At 42.7% G+C, this 4829-nt stretch overlaps 1 long non-coding RNA gene across 1 annotated transcript; it reads right to left on the reverse strand.

The window, feature by feature from the left end:
- Window positions 1-1020: 1020 nt before the first annotated feature.
- On the reverse strand, window positions 1021-3993 carry LOC121340452. Its single transcript, XR_005953311.1, has 3 exons — window positions 3912-3993; window positions 2528-2666; window positions 1021-1142 (listed from the first exon to the last, which is right to left on the reverse strand). It is a non-coding gene; the product is annotated as an uncharacterized LOC121340452 (long non-coding RNA).
- Between the last annotated feature and the right edge of the window lie 836 nt (window positions 3994-4829).

Genomic DNA, 4829 nt, shown 5'->3' on the forward strand with positions numbered 1-4829 from the left:
ACTACATAAACGAAACTAATATATATTTGATGCATACTTATATATGCATAACTATATTTGATAGATAATTATAACATGGAGAGTGTATGGAGATCAAGTCTGAGATGTGGTGTAGCGTGGCCCAAGGTGACCTTCATTCATGGTCAGGCACTACATGAGGCTCCTGGTTTAAATGTTACTATAATAGTGTAGTCACTACACTCCTGGCTTTGGACATGTTGGTCCACAGTTGCTGGAAGAATGTTTTGGATGCAGTTGCTGGAAGAATGTTTTGCCCTGTCCCACCTTTGCAAGCTACATCTAAAAGATTTTACTGGCAGAGCTGCTGATCTGACTTGTCTCATGCAGTTCTGTCAAAATATCTACCTGCTCATCTGATTATGAAGAAGGTGTCTGTCCATAGTCAGGGGCTTTTGACTTGAGGTAAAGTATACTGAGCAAAAGAATGAGCTGATCAAGACTGATCTGCACTTCCAGGACTTTGGGAATCTGGAATTATTTGCAAACTCATTGAATCCATAAATGCAAGCAGTTATCATGCCATCATTGGACTGCTTTCACACACTGGTTAGTGTAAATATGGTCTCTCTCCCCTCATGTCAATATCTAGTCAGATGCACCAGCCAGGCACACTCTTTCCCATGCAAAATGGTCTTCTTTGTAGAAAAAAATTACACAATTTTTGATGGACAGACAGCAAATCTGTCACTAGTCAAACATGGAAAACACAGTTTTGGGAGTACTGAAAGCTCCTGGAAAATGTCAGGCTTCACACTGCAGATGCCAAATACCATGTATTGAGAACTCTATGTGGATGTTGGTGGAGAAGAAAAGGGAAAGTAAGGCACTTCTTCCTAATGCAGAAAGTGAAGTCTGCTTCTTAAGGGTGCAAAAATGCCTTGACCTTTTGCCTTTGGCAAAACCTCACTTTATACGTGTTCTGTGGCCTGTGTCACTTGGCCACATCCCAGGCTCACCTCTAACATGGCTATAATTTCAGCAAGGTGGTGTGTACAAGTGCCCTGGATGATTATCCATGTGACAGCAGCACCCAGAGCCTTTAGCCAGGACTGTAGCCCTTTGTTAGGCATAGAAGAAATACACTGTCAGTCTCACTCTGAACATCTTCTCGTCTAGAAAGACTGGGAAAAGAGGAGGAAAGGAAAGAGAAGCAACAGAAAAAAATCATCCCGGGTTGCACAGCGTGGAAACAAGGCAGCAGAGGTTCCTGTAATGGGTGGTTGCTGTTTTCTTGCCTTCTCAGCACCTAGTGTTGTGTCACTTAATGCAGCAGAAAGTAACTTTTGGGTCATGTCTAGGCACAGGGCTTTCGCAAAGCAGCTCTACCGACTTTTCGTGCTGTGACAACCTAAGAGCATTTCTCATCCTGTATGACTGCTGTGCCCTGCTGCCAGAGTGACTGTCCTAATGCCTGAGTGACAAACAGGTACGTGTGCCCATGTAGAGGTTTTTCTAGGGCAAAGTTCAGCCTCCAAGTTTCAAACTGCTTGTATGCAGCAGATCATTGCTGCTGCTGGAGCGGGGACTGGAGTACGGGACCTCTGATGCCACAGCCTCCATATTACACTCTGGGTAAAAAAGTGCTCTGTGAAGGATACATCGTGTTGTTAACACAACTGGTTTCCCAAGGGAGACCTGTGCAAGAGGTTATTTTTTGTTCTTTGTTTTTTCCCTAATTCACAGAAATGTCTGATGTTCTCCAGAGTCTAATAGACTTTATCCACATGGCTAATGATTATTTCTATTCAATCTTCTTAACAGGACTGAGGGAGCGGTAACTGGTCACCCCTCTGCAATGTCACTCATGATCCCTCCTGGACCTTTTGAGTGACTAGGCTGGTAGGAAATGACAACAGAGTGCTGATGAGATTAGCACCTCTTGCTCTTCATAGTGTAAAAAACCCCAGGACTAACCCATTCTTCAAGCTCCTCAGTGACTAATAGCTGTTTTATCATCCTTTCAATTAGAAAGCACTTATCAGCAATCTTTGCTAGCTCACTGCATGAATTGACCTGTCATTCACTGTCTCAGCCCTTGGAACTGGTAATTAAGTTTAGCAATCTGCCTCAGCAGCTCCCATTGAGATAGGTGGTATCCATGTGAGTAGGCAGGCACTTTGGGGTTTTCTTCCCAATAGAAAAGGGCTTTGAGAAAAGTGAAGAAGGGTCCCAGGAGATGCCCTGTGCCAGGTACCTGCAACCCTGAAAGCCTGAAAAGCAGAGCACAGTGAGAGGCACAGAGCAGCTCCACCATGGCTGGGGGTGGGCTGCAGAAGGGGATCAGTGGGGCCAACCTGACTACCTACGGCCCAGGGAGACGAGCAGCTTTGTTTGGATTTGGCCACCTTAAGCTGGGACCAGCAGACAATGTTCCCTAGCTAAGCACCTGAACTTTGCAAACTGCATGCTTTTGGAACAGTAAAGGAGATTTTCACTTTATTCTCAATGTTGAGGTATGTCAGCCTTGAAGTCTGGGCACAGATACAAAGCTCTGAAGTGGAGGTACCTCTTTGTTGTTGAGCAAGGGGTAAAGCAAAGCAGTTGCAGTGAAGTCATGTGTGATGAAATCCAGGGATCAAGTACACTGACACAGGTCCTACATCTTCTCCGGTACAGTTCTCCTCAGTGCCGGCAGAGGACATGCCCTATTGACAGTGTAAACAACAACAACAAACGTAAGCCAGCCTCCTGCGGGAGGAGGTTTCTTAAGGGGGTTGACCCTATGGAAAAGTGACTGAACTGCAATGGCACGGTGTGATATGCCATGCTAACCAGAGGGAAATGCTAGCAATGTCACAGGTATTGCTGACATTGAGGCTACATGCCTGTTGTTATCTCCTGGCCTGTCCAGGTATCATTTTCTTTTTCAAATAAGAGGAAATTTGCAGATTGCTTATGCTAAAGCCATACTGTTGGTAAAGGAGCTTTGCCCCTCATCTGGATCTGTGGCTGACAATAGCGGATAGGGGCTGATTTTCAGTAGCTAGCCCACTGTTTTTTTAAGCAAAACTTTACTCTGAAAAAACAGACATCTTAAAAAATCCCACACAACCCTCTTCACAACTGCCAAGGGGCACAGAAATGCCAGGGTCCCCATTACTCACTCCAAAATCAGGTTCAAGTTGCCTGGCTTTGGGTTTTGGAGGAAATGCACAATGTGCAGGGTTCACTGAACCCCACAGAAGACTTGGATTTGAATTTTTCTGGAGCTGCCCTCAAATATTTCTTACTGTTTCTGAAAATATTCCTTACTCTGTTTTACCACAGGAAACATCCTAAGGGGATTTTTCTGCTTCTTCTTTCCCCCCTCCTTTCACTACACCAGGTTTGTCTCCCTGCTGTCTTAAGGAGACCACCCAGAACTTGAGGAAATAAAGACCTCTGTGAAAAAATACAGGAAAACCTGATATTTGAGGGTCAGCTCCCCACAATATTTATCTAGTTGTCTAAGCTGGTCCAACCACAAAATGGGGGGGGGGGAAAATCACTATCATGTGGTGGCTGGGAGGGTAACCTCTGTTAAAAAACAACAACAAAAACAAAATGCAGCAGCATAATATTGATGGGAAAAGTGCCAAGTAGAGGAAAGGAAAAGGACTGATATTTATGAGGTATAGTAAATAATAGCACTTGGTGAGGATAAAGCAGCAGGTATCTTTAACTTTGGAGCAGAGAGATGGGATTTTGTCTATATAATTTATTTTAGAGGTTTCTCTGTGTTTGTAGGGGAAAAAAAGTGGTACTGAATATGAATTTAAATTTTTAAAAAAGGCAAAAAAATGCACTTTCTTCCCTGAAACCACCCAGAGGTTTCTTACAGCATTCTGCATCCTGAAGATCATGTGCCTTAACTTCAGACCTGAAAAGCAGAGAAGGAAAGAAACACTTACAATTTGGAGCAAAGGCCGCCTTTCCTCACCGAGGCACTAAGCAGGGATGTAAATTACAGGGTATCTGTTTCAGGCCCCTTTCAGTATACAGCTCCTATAAGAGCTCCAGAGTAAGATAATCCTCTGGAGATCAGAGGCAGCGTGCTATTAGCAGGAGCTCATGGGTTACATTTAGTGGTGCCTGGGGTACCTTTATGCTGAAGTGTTAGTGTCAGCTCGAAAGCACATAATCTTTCTCTTGAGCCTAATTATTCATTCATTGCACGTGCAACAGAATATTCAAATGTGTTTAATTAGTCCAAAGATTGTGCTTTAAACCCACAAAAGCAAGGCAGGAAGGAATAAGGATGAAAAGTCAAATAGCCTCTTTTATCTAATTGCATCTCTGACTACCTGGGAGTCCCCAAGCACCAATGTAAAAGATACTGTAAAAATATTTAAATATAAACCCATAGCTGAATATGCTAGAGCCACAGCATACCCCAGTGTTATTTCTTATGCTTAATGACCAGTTGAATTTCTCCTGATTTACACCAGTTCATATAGAAAGGGAAAAGTGTACAGTTTGTGTCCATTCGGCCCCTCAGCTGAATCACCTGTAACATTGGTGATGTGGGCAAAATACCTTCTGTTGTTTGCAAAAGAAGTTTGTTACCTGCTTTAAAAAGGCCTTATTTACATTTTATCATTAAAGTGTATTAAGTAAAGTTCTCAAGGATTTCCATTAAAGTTTGGTTAATAGTGCAAATAGAGGGTTATATTTAATTATAAACTGTAAAGGCTTTGCTCTTGAAAACAATGTCATCATTTTATCTTTTAATCTGAAGTACCTTGTTTTTTCTTGGTTTTTGGTGTGATAAGTTAACTGGATTCTGCAGGTGCTTTCTGAAATCTAATGGTGACATAATTGTTATATAA

Source organism: Onychostruthus taczanowskii, unplaced genomic scaffold (genome assembly GCF_017590055.1).
Source record: "Onychostruthus taczanowskii isolate IOZ18803 unplaced genomic scaffold, ASM1759005v1 scaffold40, whole genome shotgun sequence".
Taxonomy (NCBI): Eukaryota; Metazoa; Chordata; class Aves; order Passeriformes; family Passeridae; genus Onychostruthus; species Onychostruthus taczanowskii.